A 21,326-nucleotide genomic window follows, 5' to 3' on the forward strand; every position below is an offset into this window, starting at 1 on the left:
GAACAAAAGAAATTGGATTTGGATCGGGTGAAAAACCAAAGTTGTCGAATATCCGTCCCGTCTCGATTACCATTGTTCGAGTTAAGTTTATAAGCAAATAGATGTTGTTAAATTTTAATATAGGTGATTTATAAATAATTGCAATAATTAGTAATAAATTACTAATCGGCATTGAGTAAGGAAAAAATAATTTATGTTTGATGATAAAGTAATGAATAAGTTTTGGTATTCGAAGTGATGACATGAACTATACATGTTAAAGTGTTGATTATATGTATATCAATTGCAAATCTATATTCGGCTAAATGATAAATGTATGTGATATTAATGTGTGAATCATGAGTATATATATATTCGACTATATGATGGTATTGTGACCTTGTAAGTAAATGATAATTTGGTTAATGAACATATATGTATTTTGGCCAAATTAAAGTTGATACATGGATATATATATGTGACATCGATATGTGATTACGAGTAAGACCACGTCTGGGATGTTGGCATCGATATGTGATTACAAGTAAGACTACGTCTGGGATGTTGGCATCAATATGTGATTATGAGTAAGACCACATCTGGGACGTTGGCATCGATATGTAATTATGAATAAGACCACGTCTGGGACGTTGGAATCCATATGTGATTACGTGTAAGACCACGTCTGGGACGTTGGCATCGATATGTGATTACGTGTAAGACCACGTCTGGGATGTTGGGATCGATATGTGGTTACGTGTAAGACACTGTCTGGGACAATGGCATCGATATAAGATAGCATGTAAGACCACGTTTGGGATGTTGGCATTGTACGATATATGCGATCATCCGAGTATCCTATTCAATTTTGAATGGTTCAAAGGGAAATGATAAGTTGTGATTGAAGGTGTATAACAGACTAAAGTGATCAGGTTTGTAATAGCTTATTACCTATTCGAAATAAGGTAAGTTAGTTATTTGATATGCGATGCAATTTATTACATGATGCTTATGTAAATGTAAGTATACTTGTGAAGTATATTCGACTACATGATAAGTATGAGATATTAAAGTTTGATTCAAGAATATATGTTTACGAGTGTGTATATATTTGATTATAGAATGGTACCATGGTTTTGAAATTGAATGTTACCTTGATAATAGATATAGTACATTCAGCCAAAGGTTATGTATAATGATGTTATATTTGTGACCTATGTGCAAACATTTATAAATGATTATGTACGGCCTTAAGGATATAAAATAAGAATATTTATGAAATGATCCATGAATATATGTATATGAGATTATGTATATTCGATTAAATAATGACATTATGCTTTGAGTTTGGATGATATTTTGATATTGGATGCATGTATATTTGGAAAAATAAAAGTATATGTATTATATGAAACGTATGTTTGAAATTAAATGTGATTATGATAGTATGAATTGGTTTGGATATTGAATTAATATTGTTATTGAGTCATTAATTTGCTTATGGCTTACTATGCTTTTAAAGCTTACTCTGTATGTTTTTACTATGTTTATAGAGTTTCAGAGAATTGCTCGGGTTGGGAGTCATAGGAGACCTCATCACACTATTCAGTTTTCGCTTCGGTAAATAAATGCTTTTAGATTGGGTTATGTGGCATGTATAGGCTTGTTTTGATATATTTGGTTTTGATATTTGTATATATATAGCCATGCGAAAATGGCTTGTTAATGAGGTTAATGTTTGTGTATATTCAAGCATGCTATAAGTTTATTTTGGGAAGTATGTTTCATAGTATGCATGTATGGTGTTTTGGTTACAAGTTTTAGTTGAGTAATGATTCGGTTGATGGATATGTTTTTGCTATAATACATATGTGTTCATGAAACTTAAGTCCAAGTATATTTGATTGGGGTGTTTTGGTTATATGCATTGATTTGGTAGTCACGAATGACTTATATTAGCTCACTTTAGTAAGCTTGATATTTGGTTTATCAAATTGTGATGTTTGGGTTTATGATTTGACAATGGAAAATGGTAAGTATGGTTTCATTCTGTAACACCCTAAACCCGGCCTAGACGTTAGAGTCGTATCTGTGGTGTCACATTGGAGTGAGTTTTGAAAATCGCAGGGTTAATAGAGAAGCTCGTTTGAGTTAAAACATTGTTTGTGAGTCTTTGGAAAAGCTAACTTGTGTAATCCATTTGCCAAATTACAAGTTCTTCTGGTAAAACATGTTTCGTACTAGGTTGTTATTATACTTTAAAACATTATCGTTGCAGAAGCTTTTAAATCAGGTTACGTAGCACAAGAGTTGAAAATCTTTTACTTTTTGAAAACCCGTATCCTATGGATAACATATATAAATCAATTTAATAAAATCCCCAAATAAAAATAAAAACTTAAAATGGCCTTATTACATAAAATACCCCAAATAAATCTATTTTTACTAAAGTCAAAGTGAAATTATAGACAGTGATGTAGCCGACCCCGAGTCCCTCGCAGCACTGACCCGCCTAAGGATTACCTACACAATTGAGCAGAGAAGGTGAGTTATAGAACTCAGTGTGTAATCTCTATTTAATAATCAATCAAACATACAACTGGCATAAGCCCATATCAGTGGCAATATCAGTGTGGGAGTTAAAACACAAATTCCGTGAAAAATTCGTTTTACATAGAGTCTTCTTTAGGTTCTTAACAAAAGTTTAGGATGTTTGGTTCAATGTGAAAGCTCATGTTGTTTTAGCAATATATTAATTATAATAATTGGTTATTAAACTTTAATACAGTATTTGTTGCAGAAGCTTTCAAAATGTGTTGCGTAAACGTGGTGTTTTCTGAAAAACATTTGTTTATATTTTATTGAAAATCTGAGTCCTATTACTAACAAGTAAAATAGAGTAAATAAATCCCCAAGTTAAAATAAAAATTTAAGAGGCCTTATTACATAATGAAAACCCAAAAATAAAATCTTAATTATAATATATAATAAAATAACTATGTCGAGTGGCCACCACTGAGTCCTTTGACGCCTCGATCTGCCTAAGCTTGAGGATTTCCTGCACAGATAATAGATGGGTAAGTTTGCGAAAACTCAGTGGGTGAAATCCCATAATAGCAAACAGTCAGAGTAAACGCAACTTTCAGTTTCAGTTAGAGGTCTTAGCCACTCTTTCAGTAGCAATAGAAGTCTAGGCCTGAGCCCATTTCAGTAACAGTGGCAATCTGGGCCTTAGCCCATTTCAGTACAATATGCAAACAAAGAGTCCTATCCAATCCATCCGCTACACACCATCTCCGTACCAACTTTACACACCATGTGGGGACAAAATCGACCTACCCAACCCTACACACCAAGTTGTACTGGTTGCGGCACTAAAACAGTATTTGCACCAGAGCTGCCAGTAATAGGCTTATAGCCTTTCAGTACACTTCCTCCAAAATCATATATGCCACCCCATGCAATACAACACAATATAAATGTACATACAGTAAAAATGGCATGCTCAAACAGTCATACATCACATAAGGGTAAAACAGTCATCTTACCAAAATAAGGGCCCAGGTATACTTACTGGCCCAACAGTAGGTCCACAGTCATCTTGGGCGACCTATGAAACCTTAACATTCAATCAGTGATAATGGGCCTACAGCCTATATTGTGGGCCCATGTGGGCCCACATGTCCATGTAGCCCAAATAGCCCAGAAATGGCCTTGGAAATGTAAACTACACAACTTGACCCAATATTCTCCACACCTTCATGTGGTTTACCTGTGTGGGGCCTACACAGCCTATTTCGGCCCAACATGGGCCAAAGTGGCCTAAACCCGCGAAATCGCTCGTGGTGGCCTCTACAATAGATTGCTCGTGCTAATGCTTTCGGACCACCCACGAGCGAGCGCGCGCTCATGTGGCGTCTATAGACCTATTTTCTGGCTTTTGCAAAATAGTCGTTATTGCAGTACGATTACACACCTGTTCACGAAAACGTGTGAAGAATCCACGAGTTCTCCAACCTACATTTATTCCAACACACAATCAGACTTTAATCAACAAGACTAAACACCCACTTCCTAGCACTTATTGAAAATTATATTGATACTCGCCTTGATTGGTCAAGTGTGGTTTTAGTCCGCTTAAACTATTGTAGAAGGTTGATCACAAACTCTTTGCTGACTATCTGTAAGATAAGCAGATCCATTACACATGAATACTTATACACATAGATTGAATCATGTATACCATCCTATAGAAAATGCAAACCCCAAAGATAAAAGAAAGGAGTATTCAACCACTACTAAGAATCCAAGTCAAAATAGCTCGGTTAGTACCCTGATATCAAATATCGTTACCTTAGATCAAGAGAGGAGGAAGGTTTTGATCTTTTTTGTGGCACTAAAGACTCCTCCACTGCATGAGAAGTACTAAAACCCGAAGGACACCTAACGCAAAGAGAAAGATGAGAATCAATTTTTAGAGAAAAGAAGAGAAAAGTCGAAAGAGCAGAGACTTACCTATCAACATTCGACCAACACCCCAGTGCAAGAAGGGAGGAAATTGAGAAAGAGTAGAGAAGCAAAAAGAAGAGAAGATAAGATATTCTGCCTAAGGCCTACAACCAATTGTAGGAGTGAGAAGGAAGAATCAAAATTGAAAATGTAGCAAGAGTAGTCAGTCAAGAAAAGAGGTCAATTTAGAAAAAAGAAGGAAAAATGAATCAGTTAGCCAGAAGAAAATGATTAAAAAGAGGCACAAAAACACACAACTCATAGGAGAGAAAGACCCAAATGGTCCCAAGCAACATTCAAAAGAATGAAACGAACAAAAAATGAAGAGCACAACTCAAACACACTTTTGACACTAAGGTAAAAGTCTTATGACCGAATTGGTACAAGGGAGTTACCCATATTCGGCACACTACTACCCCATGCCTTGATCCCCTCCTCAAAACTCTCCCCATATCTCTACACAAATCACTCCACCGATTTCTACTCTATCCACATCCCAACTTCCCTCATTGAATCACGCCACACACTCCTATTTCCTTTAAACACACCAACCGCCCAAGCTCCAGAGTTCTAGTGATATACAACCACCAACATGGCACAATAGCAAAAAGACATCCCTTGTGTGCAGTAGGACTCGAACTCAAGTCCCTTAGCATTAGTAACACGCCACTTGCCACTAGTCCAGTAGGCTTTTTCATGACACACAACACTCACATTAATTTAAGAGTCTAGTAGCTGAAGACAAGTGTTTATTCAAGTAGAACCAAAATTTTGAGCAAGCCAAGGCTTGAACTCATTACTTACTAGAAACTCCTAGAGCACTAAACCACTAAGTCAAACATACATCCACACCACAACACACAAAAATAATTTTAATAGAGTTATAACTTCACAAAACTTCTCATCCCTTATCGTAGTTTAGACTTGATCTTAGGCTAACGGTTACCGGCTTCACGAGACCCTTTCAGTCCACACACGGCTAAGCACTATTGGGCAGAGCTTTCTCGATCCAAGCTAACTACTGGAAGATTTGAAAAGAAAGGAAGTCTCACTATACTATAATAAGCAATTTATTTCGTTGGAAATAGAGAAAAAATGAAAACTTTTGAAATATTTCTTTTTCATTAGCTAAAGAATATTTACAAGGGTGAACCTTAGCTATATGCTTAACACAAGCGAGTCGGACTATAGTAAAGAATCTAGGAATTTCTCTATTTTTACCGTTCCCGGCTCTACTCTAATAAAGGAAAGGTCCTCCTATCTATTCTCTATTCCTTGTGTGGGAGGTCCCTTCTAGCTGCCCGTATCCCTGCTTCCAACCTTGAAAAATTTGAGTTAACAGCTAAATCAACAAACGCTACAAACACAATTAGGGTCACACAGCCAAGTCGCACGCCCATGTGCTTAGGCCGTGTGGCGTATTAAATTCCAAAAATTAAGTGTAGACTTCACACAACCTAAGCATACGCCCATGTCCCGAGGTCGTGTTTTTCACACGGCAAAGACATGGTATGTGTTTACTACTGGGCATTCTGTTTTGCCTAATTAGGGTACAGGGGACACACGGCCGGATCATATGCCCATGGGGCAAACTGTATGTCACACATAGCCTAGACACATGCCCGTGTATTTACCTGTGTGGATAAATTCTAGGCTAATTCCCAAGCTATTTGCCACCCTTAAATGTTCACTCACTTATACATTTTTGATGGCATGCAACATAGTATGTTTAATCACTCAAATACTCACAATCATGATTAATCCATGACTTTGTAATGTTAACATATTACATGCTCAAACCATCATGCTTTCATATGACATTCCACACCAATTTCATATTTATTCATCCTTATAAACCTACCTTCAATCTACTCAATTATACCATGAACATAGTCATACCTGTTAGTCCCAATTCATTCATTAAGCATATGTGCCATTTATTACATCCATTACCAACAAGCAACCACATCACAAAGCATGATGGTGGTTAAATGAACGGTGGTTAAATGTATAAATAATGACATGTGAATTTTATAAGAATTAATAGTGGTTAAATGCAAGTGCATTAAGAACAAATGAGTTAGACGTGAATTATGAGACTTGTGTATGTGATTTGCTATGGGTTCTATGGATAAATTGGCTTATATTTATCTTATGTGTTAAGTTTATTTGTATATGGCTTACTAATCTTTAAAAAGATTACTTTGTTTTTCATTGTTTTATAGATCATCGAAGCTAGCTCAAACATGGGGGATCATCGGGAACTATTTTCACACTATCGACTACTTGTTGGTATTTTTGAATCTTTGTATATTTGGTATATGGCATGTATAGGCTAATGTCATCTCGATATGTTTTGAGTTGTGTATTTAGCCATGTGATTTGGCTTGTAAATATTGATGTGAATTTTGCCATTTAATTAGGCTTACGTTATGTATTTGATAAGTTAAATATATGATGTATATACTGGCTTATATGTTGGTTTATTTGATGTGATTATGTGTTAGTTAGTTTGATCAGTTTTTGATTGATGTGCTTATACTTGGAAGCTAGCATATTTTGGTTTAAGTTGAGATTACCATATGGTATATGTTGAATTATAAAATAGGTAATAAGTTGATGGATAAAAACATTTAGTAGTTATGTATGTTTGATGTTTTTGGCATACTGAAAGGGTATGTTTTGGTTATAGAATTAAGTAATTGAAATAGTTGATATTAGATGTTATAATATGTGGTGAATTGGCATGTTTTGGCTATATATATATGTTTAGAAATGATACAATTTTATGTGGTTTAGGTATGCTAGAGGAGGGTGAGAAATGTGACTTAAACCAAGTTTATTTTCACTCTACACGGCTGAGCATACGAGCGTGTGGCTTGACCGTGTGTAACACATGGCCTTAGTACACGGCTGTGTGTCCCCTAGGGTACCCTACGATTTTAAGTCAGTATACCCTACAGTTTTGACACGGCCTAGACACACGGACGTGTCTACTGGTCATGTGTGGCACATGGGCTGGCACATGGGCGTGTGATCGGCCGTGTGACCCAGGTTAGAATGTATGCCCTGTTTTCACACCGCCTATGACACGGGTGTGTCAGGTAGCCGTGTGAGGCACACGGCCTGTTCACACGGGCGTGTGACCCTTATATCTTTAAAAAAATTTTATGTTTCCCAAATTTTGTGAATGTTATCAGTTTAGTCCCGAACCCCTTCTAAGCATGTTTTAAGGTTTTGTATGACCTTACAAGGGACAATGTGATTGATATGAATAAATTTTAATTATGATTGTATTTATGTATGTGAATCGTGTGTGATTTTTGGTAACGCCTCATAACCCTATTCCAGCGACGAATACAGGTTAGGGGTGTTACATTTTATTAGCATTAGAGCTACGGTTTAGTCGATTCTAGAACTAACATAGCATGTAAGAGTCTAACTATACATGCCATATATATAAACTGCAATAGTGTGATGATTCTTGACAATTAAAATCTGTTTATTGTATAGTAATGGATCCCAATCGAGCCGTAGTTGATGATGTGGAAAGTAATGTGTCCTCTCCTGCTCAAGGGGCAGCACTGGTTAATTCTAGGCCTATTACGAGTAGCCACAAGGGAAAGGCTAAGCAAGCCTTCTTCCAGATGATGAATAGTTGTTCACTCAATATATTAGAACTAATTCGGCAGCTCCACAACCTTCACCCCTGTCTAAGGCTGAAGTGTTTCATGCCACTACTGATGATGATGCTAGAAGAGCTGAGTTTTGGCTTGAAAATACAATACGAGTGTTTGATGAAATGTCATGTACTCCTGATGAATGTCTTAAGTGTACTATTTCACTTTTAAGAGATATGGCATATCATTGGTGGAAAACATTGATATTTGTGGTTGCGAAAGAACAGTCACTTGGGAGTTCTTTCAGACTGAGTTTAGAAAGAAGTACATTAGTCAGAGATTTATAGATCAGAAACGCAAAGAGTTTCTTGAGCTGAAATAGGGTCGTATGTCTGTTACAGAATACGAACAAGTGTAGAATTCAAACATTGCGGTAAACTACAACCCTACAATTTTAGATTGAATGATTGGGCTTGTTTTAAATTTGGATCGATGGATCATGTCATTCGTGAATGCCTTGAATTAGCTGAGCAAAACATAGTGCAGAATACGAGACCTAGTAATATGTCAGTTCGAGGTAAACGACCCAGAAACATGGGTAATGTGAGTGGAAGATAGAGGGGAACTAAAGACACAACTATTAGATTTGAGGCTCATGCACCTGCCAGAGCTTATGCTATTTGCGCTCGCGAAAAGTTTTCATCTCCTGGATCGACTCATTCTTATGTATGTGAAACTTTATTATCCGATAAGACTTTACCTATAGAGTCTATTGAATTTCTATTAGAGTATCGAACCCCTTAAGTCAGTGTGTTTAGGTTGATAAAGTATGTAAGAACTATCCATTGACGATTCGAGATTCATGTTTTTCAGCCGACTAGATGTTGTTGCCATTCGACGAGTTTGATATAATTCTGGGTATGGATTGGCTAACGTTACATGATGTAGTTGTAAATTGTAAATGAAAGACTATTGATTTGCAATGCCAGGATGATGAGATTATTTGGATTAAGTCTAATGATCTGAATGATTTACTGGTAGTGATATCTCCGATGTTAGCTCCGAAATATGTGAAAAAGGGTTGTGAAGGTTACTTTGTCTATGTGCTCAATTCTAAAGTGACTAAAAAGAAGATTGAATCAGTACTAGTTGTATGCGAGTATTCGGATGTGTTTCCTAAATAGCTATCGTGTTTACCACCAATTAGAGAAGTTGAATTTGGTATTGAGTTAGTGTCGGGGATGACTCCGATATCAATAGCTCCACACAGAATGGTACCGACTGAATTAAAAGAATTGACAGCTCAGTTACAAGAATTGACAGATAGAGGTTTTGCACAACTGAGTTTTTCTCCCTGTGGTGCACCGGTTTTGTTTGTGAAAAAGAAAGATGGAACTATGAGAATGTGCATTGACTATCAAAAACTCAATAAAGTGACCATAATGAATAAATATCCTCTGCCATGTATAGATGATTTATTCGATCAGTTAAAAGGGGCTACAGTGTTTTCAAAGATTGATTTAGGATCAGGTTACTATCAGTTATGAGTGAAAGACTGATCGCGTGATTCACAACAAGCAATAAATATTTATAATGAAGATCAAACCTAGGCTAACTATTATCACGATGAAAAGGCAAGCGCACCTATCGAACAATAGTATAGTAATGGCAAGACCGGGATATCGTACCTAAGGGAACCAAAAGTACTAGTAATAACTATCTTTTTATTATCTAGCCTAACAATAAAAGGGCTTGCTTATTAAACTAATTATCTAAACTAATTAACTAATTTAATTAAATCAAAGAGAAAATTTGGAAAAAGACTTGAAAAAACGAAATTGATAAAAATGACACCCAAGGAGGAATCCATCTAGATTTCACTTGTTATCTGACTCTGAACCAGACGATTTATTCACTTGACTTGATCCATGAGATTCCCTAACATATGTTATTGTCCCTTTCGAGACTAATAACGTCTAACCCTCAGTTGAATTAATTGAAAATTCTTTCTTAATTAAAACTCCTAGCGAAGCAGTAAATCACTTTATGGACTCCCATATTAGGTTTCATCCTAATCCGGCAAAATTTCATAACCTATTTCTGGGCGTTCGATCAACTCCGCTTAATTATGCCAAATCTACTCTTACGCAGGGTCTATTCCTCCTCTGCATAAGCACATCAAATCATGAATTAATACCCGAAATATTAACTCAAGCATTAAGAACACATAATTAAGAACAAATCAAGTATTTATCATACAGTTCAGATAATAATAACAAGATCCATCATAGGTTTTATCCCCCTTAGGTATCTAAGGGGTTTAGTTCATAATAAAATAAGAGTACATCTCAAAAGTATAAAAATAACAAAGCATGAAGAAAACTCTAAAAACCCCTGAAGGAATTCTGAGGGAGATCTTCAGTCTTGGAGTAGTTTCGGCTTTTGGGATGGATCGTCTGGCTTTCTTCAAGTAATTTCTGGCGTGTGGTTCTGTATTCTAGAAAAGTTCTGGAAGAGGGCCCCCTTTTAGGTCACACTTAGGGTGTTTATATAGGCTTTGGATTAGCTTTCTTCCTCTCTAAGTATCCTTTTCTGTGTAAAATACAACTCTTTGAAAAAGGGACACGCCCGTGTGCCACGACCGTGTGACGTGATTGCCAGGCCATGTTTGCTCCGTTAAATTGTACATGGCCGTGGGCTCAATGGCTAGGCCGTGTGAATCTTGTAAACCTTGGTCGACACCCTTGAAGGCCACGGGCATGTGAGATGCCCGTGTGGCAAGGCTTAGGCCGTGTCATCTTCTAGATTTGGTCCGTTTTGTCCCCTTTTTTTTGCTCGTTTCTGGCTCCTTTTGACTCTTGGTGCTCTCCTGAGTACAAAACATGAAATAACCGGATTAAGGGCACCAAAATCCATAAATCTATTAATAAACATCCATAAATATGATAAGTATTTGGGGTATAAATATGTATAATTTGGCGTTTATCAAATACCCCTACACTTAAGCATTTTCTTGTCCTCAAGCAAAATTCTCATTTACTACTAGAATTCATTCCTTTCAATCGCATAAACATTACTGATAATGTTACAAATTATTCCACAGACAATCATACAGCGAGAATTCAACTATAGGGGCTTTAAAAACCTCAATCAATCTAAATTGAATACTTTGATAACAAAATTATAGGTAATCTCCTTCATTCAAGTAATTAACTTTAGTCCTAAATATACAAGAGATGACATCCTCACTAAAGATTCACTCAAATCACTCAAAGTGTTTAAGGTTTAAGATTAAGCACTCGATTGTCTAACATGAAAAGTTATTACCATAGGCCTGCATGAAAATCAAATCTCCACCAGTTGTAAATGATATGATACACTAATCAAAAGGTCTTTGCATTTTTGTAATGGGGTTTAGGTTACAAGTATGGATACAAGCTGAAGAGACAAGGGTTAGAATGAAGATAATTTCAATATGTTACCCCACTATCAAAAACTTAATTACTGAACCACAAACAAATATCTAGAACTATTTTCCATGAGTTCATGACAACTTTAGCTTGCTGAGAATTACAATAATAATACTGAGTTTTTTTTTATCATACAAATCAAGTCAATACAATATAGAAATCATACTTCATGATTCAGTAATAAAAAAAGGTGAACATAGTGAGGTAACAGTATTAAATTTAATCTCGATAAAAATAAAAAATAAAAGTAAATTAAGTAAGAGGATTTCAACAATAATAGGTTAATGGGTTAATGATGAAGGTTAATCAAAAAAAAGTTAGTAGGCTCAAAGGGGGTTCACTAAGGGTTTAATTATGTGGGAAGGCTTTTTATGGAGTAAATGGGTTAAATCCTAAGTGCCTTTATCATCTCAGTATATCAAATCATACATGTGATCTCGACATGTATAATCAAAGCACGTTCTAGTATAACAGTTCAATGTTGACTGTGACAGTCCTAAATTGACCCTAGTCGGGAAGTGGTTTCGGGACCACAAAACCTAGTTAAAAATTTTGTAAAATATTAATTTCAGTGTTTTTGTTATGTGAATTACCTATTGTGAAAGTTGGGTGGTCTAATTTACTTAATTGGATGCTAAATTATTTAGTTGGGATTTGATAGTATAAAGGAAAATTTTAGAAGTCTTTTTCTTAAAGTGGCCAATTGTTAACATGACTAAAATGTGGGGCTTGCATGTCAATTAGACCCCTTTTATTTTAGTGGACGGCAATGATGAAGGGAAATTTGTATCTTTGTGCTTTTTATATTAGTAAAATAATGATAATTGGTTTTATAATATGAAATGAATATAAATATTATAATGAACACATGGTGATAAAAACAAAGCTATATGTTATTTCTTCTCACCTTTGCCGAGAATAAAGAAAGAAACTAAGGAAAGAAGGCTTTGGATAATCGACCATGGAGGTCTAAAATTCAAGGTAATTTCTTGATTATTTGAGCTTCATCTTGATGAATTGAGTTCCTTGCTTGGTACCCTCCCTGACCCATGTTTCTACTTATTTTATCTTTGAAAGTGATGTCTTGGGAACATTCGGTTATAGGGGGAGTTTTGAATGTGAAAGCTGTACTAGAAATGGAATTTGGAGTGTTTAATGGACTCCATGTTGCTAAAATTTACATGAATAGAAATTTCTAAGCTTAAATTGTAAGAATTTGAGTTGTGTGGTTTAAATTGTCAAAGATGCATTTGGCAATTGATTATAATTTGTTAAACGGTGTAAAGTATTGATAGTTCTAAATGGTACATAGTTAAATGAAGATGGAAGCTTGATAAAATTTTATTTAGAATGAAAGTAGGAGAAATGTGTATTCGACCATGTTGTGATGAGTTGAATTTGAATGGTTGATGCTTTAGTTTATAAATGGTCATTAGATGAGTTTTAAACTTGTTAAAGTTTGATAATTTGGGGGTGTTAAATTAGGGAAAACGTGTAATAAAAATGGGTTGATAATGTTTGTTTGTTAATTGATGTTTGCACCATTGTCGAATGTGCTTAACATTAAGGCATGATTTAGTTAAATGCAAACTAATGGAAGAATGGAATTTAGCTTTGCCGTACATGTGTTAAAATGATGGAATTAGTAGGAAATGGGTATGAGCTTGTCAAATTTTTGAAATTAGGACCTTGTGAACTAAATGATATTCGGCAATGGTACTTTTCACATAAGGAATTCGGTGTTAATTGTATTAAATAAGGTTGAGGTAGTTGCCGAATGTGTTTATAATTAAGTAAGGTTAATAATAGAGCAATGAGTGGCTAGTAGAATCTAGTTAGTCTTCTTGTTATATTCGGCCATGATTTTGTATAATTGGTTTGTAATAGATTAAATTTGTTTATTCAAGCTCAAGAGCTTAGGGAGTCTAATTCGGATAAGAGAAAAAGCTACCTAACCGAATAGTCGATCTGTAATCGTTCGACAACTTCCGAGGTAAGTTCTTAAGTATTTGAGTTTGATTCCTTTGTAAGTTTTAAGTTTTTAAATGGGATGAATATGAATTAAGTATATACGTTAAGGTCAATGACTTTTCTAAATGATGGCATATATGATATTATGTTTTAAATATGTGAATGAGAACTTTACAGAGTAAATTTGTATAAATCTGCTTGGGACAGCAGCAGTAGTATGTTTTGGAAAAATTACCATAAATTGTGGGAATTGAGTTAAAGGCTGAATAGATTATGTAATTAAAGCTTGATGCGTCTAGTTTCGTATAAAAGAAATCGTGTAAGTAAAGTGGTTGCCGATAATGAGATTTTTTAAAGTTGTGTGAGACAGAGTCAGAATGGCTCCGAAATCCCCTGTCCAGTATTTGGAAAATCATTATAAATCGTACAAAAATGATTATAAGATAAGATTTATATGTTTAGACTCCTTAATGAGTCTAGTTTCAAACAAAATAAACGAAAACATATTTTGAATTCTGTACAGTGAGAAATTCAATTCTTAGTGAAGAGTAGTCAGAATAGTCAAGCAGTAAAATAGGGGAAACTTTAAGAAAAATCTGGTATTGATTAGCCAAACCAAAAATTCTGAAAATTTTGTGTATAGAAGATATACAAGTCTATTTTCATGGAAAATTAACGGCACATCATTTGGAGTTTCGTAGCTCCAGTTACAAATAATTTAACGACTGTTGCTCAGGAAAACAGCTTGTAGAGAATATGTGATTATGTTGTAAACATTGATAAAACTTGTTTTAGTTGCTCATAAGCTATTGATTAAACCCATATGTGAATTCTAATTTGTGACATTATAAAATGATATATGAGTGTTAGATGGATCTTTGATATTAAAATTGTGAAATTGTAAGTTTATAAGTATTCGAATATGAAATGATAGTATGGCTTGAAATTGAATTATTCATTGGAAAATGATAGATGTAGATTCAGCCAAGACAAAGTGTATACATGAAAGTTTATGTGGTATATGAAGTATATTTGGATAATTGTGATGTGAATATATGAAAATTTATATTTTGATTTAGAATTTTATGTGATGAATGTGAATGTGTATATATGAGATAAGGCCGAATGGCCAATGTGATGAACGTGAAAGTGTATATATATATTGTGGCCAAATGACAAACTGTGGAAGGTGTGTTTTATTAGATATTTGATGAGGCAAATGAATTACAAATATGATAGTCATGTGAATGCTGTAACATGTGAATAAATATGCATGAAACTTTGTGATGTAAATCCGGGATTTAAGACCCGATGACTATATGTGGTGACTATGTCCGGGTTAAGACCCGCTGACTTCGTTTGGAGATTTCATCTGAGCTAAAGGTCTCGCCGATAATCCGAGTAGAGTTTAAAGCTATAAGACTTCGCAATAAGAATTGCTTATAAATATATTCAATGCGAAAGGTTAAACAGGTATGTACTCCGAGCTTATATGTGAGCTTGATTTGAACTAAATCATAAGGTAGTTATGTGATGCATACGTGAGCAATCTATGAGACTATTCCTATGATTATGTGGCATCAGATCAGTGTGAAAGGTTATGTGAAATTATACAATATATCTATGTTACATGAGCTCACTTTTATGTGAAAGTTTATCTGTCTATTGTATATGATGAGATGTGCATATTCGGTAAAGGGATGATATACCCAAAGGAAGAGTGAAATAAAAATACGAACAACCATGTTATAATTTGATTGTTATCTGTTGACACTGCTTAAAACTTACTAAGCATTGTAATGCTTACTCCGTTTACTTTGTTTCCTCTGTTTTATAGATCTCATTTGGAAGCTACAGACTCGGGGATCGTCAGCAACTTGTTACACTATCACTATCCACTGCTTGGTACTGTTATGTTTTGGGTTATTTTATGGCATGTGTAGAATAGACCAGTGGCAGAAGAATATTTTGGCTAATGTATATAAGCCATGCGAAAATGGCATCTTTTGAATGTGTACTTATAGAAGTTTAAATTGTATCCCTGGCTGTCTTTAGTATTTATCTAAAGGGATGTTCTTTATTTCAAAAAAAAATTCAAAATTTTTACTGTTCTGATATGAGTTTCAAGTCCGGTAATGCCCCTTTACCTATTCCGGCGACGGATACGGGATAAGGGTGTTACATTGACACACTCAAACCACAAAAGAAGTGAGTAAGAAAGAAAGCTATATTCTCAAAAGGCTCAAAAATCTCACCAAAAATTTGGGTTTTTGATGTCATTCCTGTATACTTAAGATTTCAAGATAATACCTCAATTTAGGAAAAATAGTCTAAAAATTTTTATTTCTCAAAATATCAACTTATCATCCTCGATTCTTTAAGGTCCTATAATCAAATAATCATGCATAATTCCCTTGGTCTAATTCACGACATATCAACAATAATTATAGATCAATCAGAATTCATTCCATCAATATTATGAGAAAATCACTTATGCACAAGATCAAATTCAGGGATTTGAAAATAATGCAAAAAGTTAGTTTTCATGTTCACCCCCACACTTAAGATGTACATTGCCCTCAATGTGAAAAGATAGATTATTCAAAATAAAGGAAATCATATGAGGAAAGGAGGTGAAACTCCCTATTATATGGATGCGGAGCTTGATTCTGAGGCTGGAGTGTTTGGGGAAAGTAGTAGCTGCCGTTGTTTTTGGCTGGATGAAGAAATTGGGTCATTGAACATGGCACTCATGAGGTATTGTTTCCCATTTGTTTCCTCATTCCTTAAAATATTTCTAGCAGCTTTGCTTGGAAGTCTGTAGAATTATGAAGAGCTTATTAAGAGTTGGTGTGGAAGAGAGCGTAGTGGGATTACTTGTTAGAAATACCAGAAAATGAAAAAAAATTACTAATATAGATATGTCTTTCAAATTAAAATAATAAAATTGAAATGAAAATAAAAATAAAAAAATAAAAAAAATAAAAAAATAAAAAAAATAAAAAAAGAATAAAAAGATAGGAGGATTCAATGATCCTCGTCAGTGGGGCCTTTAGGTGGTGGCGCTGGGGTGGCGACGTGAAAGTGCTGGCATAGCTGCTGCATCATGGCCTGCATATCGTTCATCTGTCGGTCCCATCATCAATCTCACTCGTGAATCATCTCGAACTCTGTAGTGCAATACTGCTCGAAGTGGGCGAGTCGGTCGGAAAGGTGTGCTAATGAAGCAGCTGCATGAATTGGTTGTTCCCTAGGTGGCATGGTGGAAGGCTCCTCATGCTGTGGGGGAACATCATCAGGAATGTCCTCAAGATCCTCCTCGTCAATGGCATAAGAGAGACGATACTGAGGAAGATTGGTCCCACGTCGGTGCTCGATCATCCTCATGTGTAACATAGTCGTGATGCCTTATGGGACATCTGACATATCAATGTAAGCACTGATGATTGGGCCACAATGTTAAGGAGACCGAAGTGTCTGGCAAGGCACGTCATATAGGGGCCGATAGAGATCACTCCCTTCCTATGTCGCTCGGTCTGATGGTGAATGGCGAAAGCAATGAAGTATGCCAAGTCAGTCATGTGTGCATTCGCTATGCACCATAAATAGTAGGCATCGTGGGTGTTGATGATGCCGGTGCTCTCTCTCCTCCCAGTCAAGGTGTGTGCCAATATGGCATGGAGATAGCTTAGGGAAGGAGCAAAAGCTGAGGCTTTCAAGCGGCTGGGGTCGTAGGTGGAAGAGAGTGGTGCCAAAGCTTTCCAGCACAAGGAGGGAGAAATGTGGATATTTCGTGGTAGTGCATTCATGTCTCCCTCCTCCATAAACTTATCGGTGTAAAGTCCCAGAGCGACTCAAACTCTAGGACACTCATCGCGCGAACTAGACCGCCTAATCAGAAGTGAATGGTACCTGGGTCATCATTGTTCGTCATCACCACCTGTAAATGAAAAGTAGAGCATAATTCTAAAGTTTGCTCTAAATAAGTGGGCTCAGTAATAGCGAAGAACCGCTCCCATGGGTCTGTGGACAGGAGGGCGCGGATGGCATTAGCTAGCTGAGCTTGCTCTACGGCAGCCCAGTCAATGTAGCGACCTGTAGTGAGGGGTCGTGCGCGTAGTATCTGAAATAGCTCCTCTATGAAGCTTGCGAAAATTCAAGGAACGAGTGCCTAACTTCGATTGTAGCACGTACCGAGGAAGAACCCGGTCCCATACGTCTCTTTGAGGATTGGACTGCGACCTTTTTGCCTCTCGATAATGACATAATGTTCCTGAAAATACATAGCATTGATAGAATCCAAGATACATCAGTAGTTAAGCAAGAGGCCTAAAATTAGTATATGCTATTTAGTAGCTTAAACAATTCAAATATAGAAAATTCTAAAGCAAATTCCTAACTTGTCTAAAACATATTTGTAATAGTAACAATATCTATGTAAAGCATGTAGAATACTAATGTAGCAACACAAATTGGAAATATAAGCTTGAGAAAGTGAACCAAAGGCTGCTGTAGGGCGGTGCATGGACGTGTTGGTGGTGAGCACGGGTGTGTGACGCGGGGATATAGACGTGTGGAGGAAAAATAGAGGGTATAGAGAGGGGGAAATGGGGATTAATTCAAGGGGAGTGGATTTGAGGGTGGTTTGGGGGTTGGGGAAGTGAGAATTTGGGGAATGGTGGCCGGAGTAGGGATTAGGGAATGGGGAAGGGTAGATTTCAGCTAGGATTTTGAAAAGGGGAAGAAGATGAACAGTGGTTTGCTTATATAGGGGAGGTTCACAGGCCTAGGGCCATGCCCGTGTACTTTGAGGGTGAGCCTGTGTTTTTTGAATTTTACGAGTTAGGTCGTGCCCGGCTACTATCCCACACCCGTGTGTCTTGGGCGTATGTCGAACACGGCCATGTCAGACGGCCGTGCCTAGCTTTGCTCGCTTCTCCCACGCCCGTGTGTTATGGTAGCATGCCCGTGTATTGTTGTACACGGCTGAATGGCACGGGCGTGAGACACGCCCGTGTCGAAAAACAGAATCGAGCCTTGTCCCTGGCAGGCCCGTGGTTTTCCATCCCCATGCCCGTGGTCTCCTATCAAGTTCATCCATGGCCATGTCGCACGGCCGTGGGGATTATCGCACCCGTGTTTTGGGGAAATCATATCCTACTTCCACACGGCCGTGTCTCTTCCCCTGTTTGGCCACGACTTTAGGCACGCCCATGTGCCTGACCGTGTGTGCTGAAAAACTTTGCAATTCAAAGATTAAGTTAATAGTTCAAAGTGTTAGAAATTAAAAATAAAGAAATCAAAATATGTTAGTGCTCAGGTTGCCTCCCGAGAAGCGCTTATTTATAGTCTAAGCTCGACTTACCTCTCCGTTGAATGATCATGGTGGTTTGATGAGTTCATACTCCTCATTCCTACTATTAGCCTTGACAAAATAAGGTTTGAGACGGGTATTCTTTACCTTAAAAGTGTCGAACTTGGGGTGACTTACCTCAACCGTACCGAATGGGAAAATACTGAGTACCATAAGAGGGATTTCCTCATTTGGTATGGTAGTGACAATATGGGGATCTGCGGCATCTAGTAAGACTTTATCGCCAACCTTAAGTTGATTAGGAAAGGTATCGGGCTTGTTTTGGCGTAGTTTCGATTTATCATGTGTTCTCGATTTGTGTGCTCGCCATTCATCTATCTCCTCTATTTGAAGCCTTCGTTCCTCATGGGTGTCTTTGTTCGCTACTTGATAATAGTGCACTGTCTCCGTTGTCTTGGTTCGAGGAGGTTCCTGAAAGAATGATTGAATATTAGTTTTTTCATCTTCAAGTTTCATAGCATTATCTTGAGTCTTAGAGGTTTTGACTGAGTCGCGTGCTTGGAGTGTTTTTGCGTCGTCTTCTGCACGAAGTGTTTACTCTTCTGTGCCTACATTAATAATGGTTCTGGAAGTTGCTAAAAAGGGTCGTCCTAAAATTAAAGGTACCTCGTTATCCTCATCCTTATCTAAGACAACAAAGTCTACTGGGTAAATAAATTTATCAATTTTAACGAGAACATCTTCAATAATACCTTTAGGAAATCTAACTGTTTTGTCAGCCAATTGTATGCTCATCCTAGCCTGTTTGGGTTTATTGAGACCCAGTCGTTTAAACATTTTATATGGCATAACATTTATACTTGCCCCTAGATTAGCTAAAGCATTATTCACAGATAAACTACCAATTAAGCAAGGAATTGTAAAACTCCCTGGATCTTTCAATTTGTTAGGTAGCTTATGCTTTAGAATAGCTGAGCAGACTGCATTGAGTTCCACATGCGATGTAGGGTCTAATTTTCTTTTATTGCTCAGAAGTTCCTTTAAGAATTTTGCTGTGTTGGGCATCTGCGACAGAACTTCAATAAAGGGTAAGTTAATATGTAATTTCTTTAAGAGTTTGACAAACTTACCGAATTGTTCATTTGTTCTGTCTTTTTTCATCGCTTTAGGATATGGCACACGAGGTTCATAATACGTACTTACCTGTTTAGGATCATCATCGTTTACCTCTTCTTGACCTTTGTTCATCACGTTGTCTTGTTGTAATTCTGGCTCCGGTGCAATGAATCCTTCCTTATTTTGAGTACTAATTGCATTGAGGTGTTCCCTTGGATTAGGTTTAGTATTACTTGGTAAGCTACCTTGTGGTCGTTCGGAGATTAGTTTGGATAGCTAGCCTATCTGAGTTTCGAGTCCTTGGATAAATGCTTGTTGATTCTTAAGTGCTGTCTCGGTATTTTGGAAACAGGTTTCTGACACCGAGATGAATTTAAAAAGTATCACTTCAAGGTTTGGTTTCTTCTCTTGTTGATAAGGTGGCTATTGAAAACCCTGAGGATTTTGTGGCTTTTGATTCCCTTGACCACCCTAGGAGAAGTTTGGGTGGTTCCTCCAACCTGCATTATAAGTATTACTGTATGGGTTATTTTGAGATCGGAAGCTATTGTTACCCATATAGTTGACTTGTTCTTCTTCAGTTGTAGGATTGAAGGATTGGTATTCTGTATGCACACCTCCGCCACTTGAGTCACACCTCATTACTGGATGTACCTGCGTAGAATCAAGTAAACCGTCAATCTTTTTAATGAGAAGTTCTACCTGATTAGAGAGCATGTGACTGAATCGATGTTACAAACGCCGGCTATTTTCGTTCCCTTTGTCCTCATAACTTGCCACTGATAGTTATTCAGTGACATCTCTTCTATAAATCCATAGGCATCTTCCGGTGTTTTATTGTTGATGGTTCCTCCAGTAGCTGCGTCAACCATTTGCCGAGTCGAGGGATTTAGACCATTGTGGAATGTTTGTACTTGAAGCCAAAGCGGTAACCCATGGTGAGGGCACCTTCTCAGTAAGTCCTTGTATCTCTCCCATGCATCGTAAAGTGTTTCTAAATCCATCTACACAAAAGAAGAGATATCATTACGTAATTTAGCTGTTTTAGCTGGCGGAAAATATTTTTGTAAAAATTTCTCGGTCATTTGTTCCCAAGTAGTGATAGACCCTCGTGGTAACGAGTTCAACCACTGTTTAGCTTTGTTTCTCAGTGAAAAGGGAAACAACCGAAGACGTATGTCATCATCAGAAATGCCATTGATTTTAAATGTATCGCAAAATTCCAGAAAGTTTGCTAAGTGAGCGTTGGGATCTTCATCCTGCAAACCATCAAACTAAACAAACTGCTATATCATCTAAATAGTGTTAGGTTTTAATTCAAAAGTATTTGCAGCTACAGCAGGTCTA

At 36.8% G+C, this 21,326-nt stretch overlaps 1 non-coding gene across 1 annotated transcript; it reads left to right on the plus strand.

Annotated features, from left to right (window-relative positions):
* The first annotated feature begins 20,909 nt into the window (after window positions 1-20,909).
* LOC121231737 (small nucleolar RNA R71) lies at window positions 20,910-21,016 on the plus strand. Its single transcript, XR_005929792.1, has one exon. It is a non-coding gene; the product is annotated as a small nucleolar RNA R71 (small nucleolar RNA).
* Window positions 21,017-21,326: the final 310 nt, after the last annotated feature.

This window comes from Gossypium hirsutum, chromosome A06 (genome assembly GCF_007990345.1).
Source record: "Gossypium hirsutum isolate 1008001.06 chromosome A06, Gossypium_hirsutum_v2.1, whole genome shotgun sequence".
Lineage (NCBI taxonomy): Eukaryota > Viridiplantae > Streptophyta > Magnoliopsida > Malvales > Malvaceae > Gossypium > Gossypium hirsutum.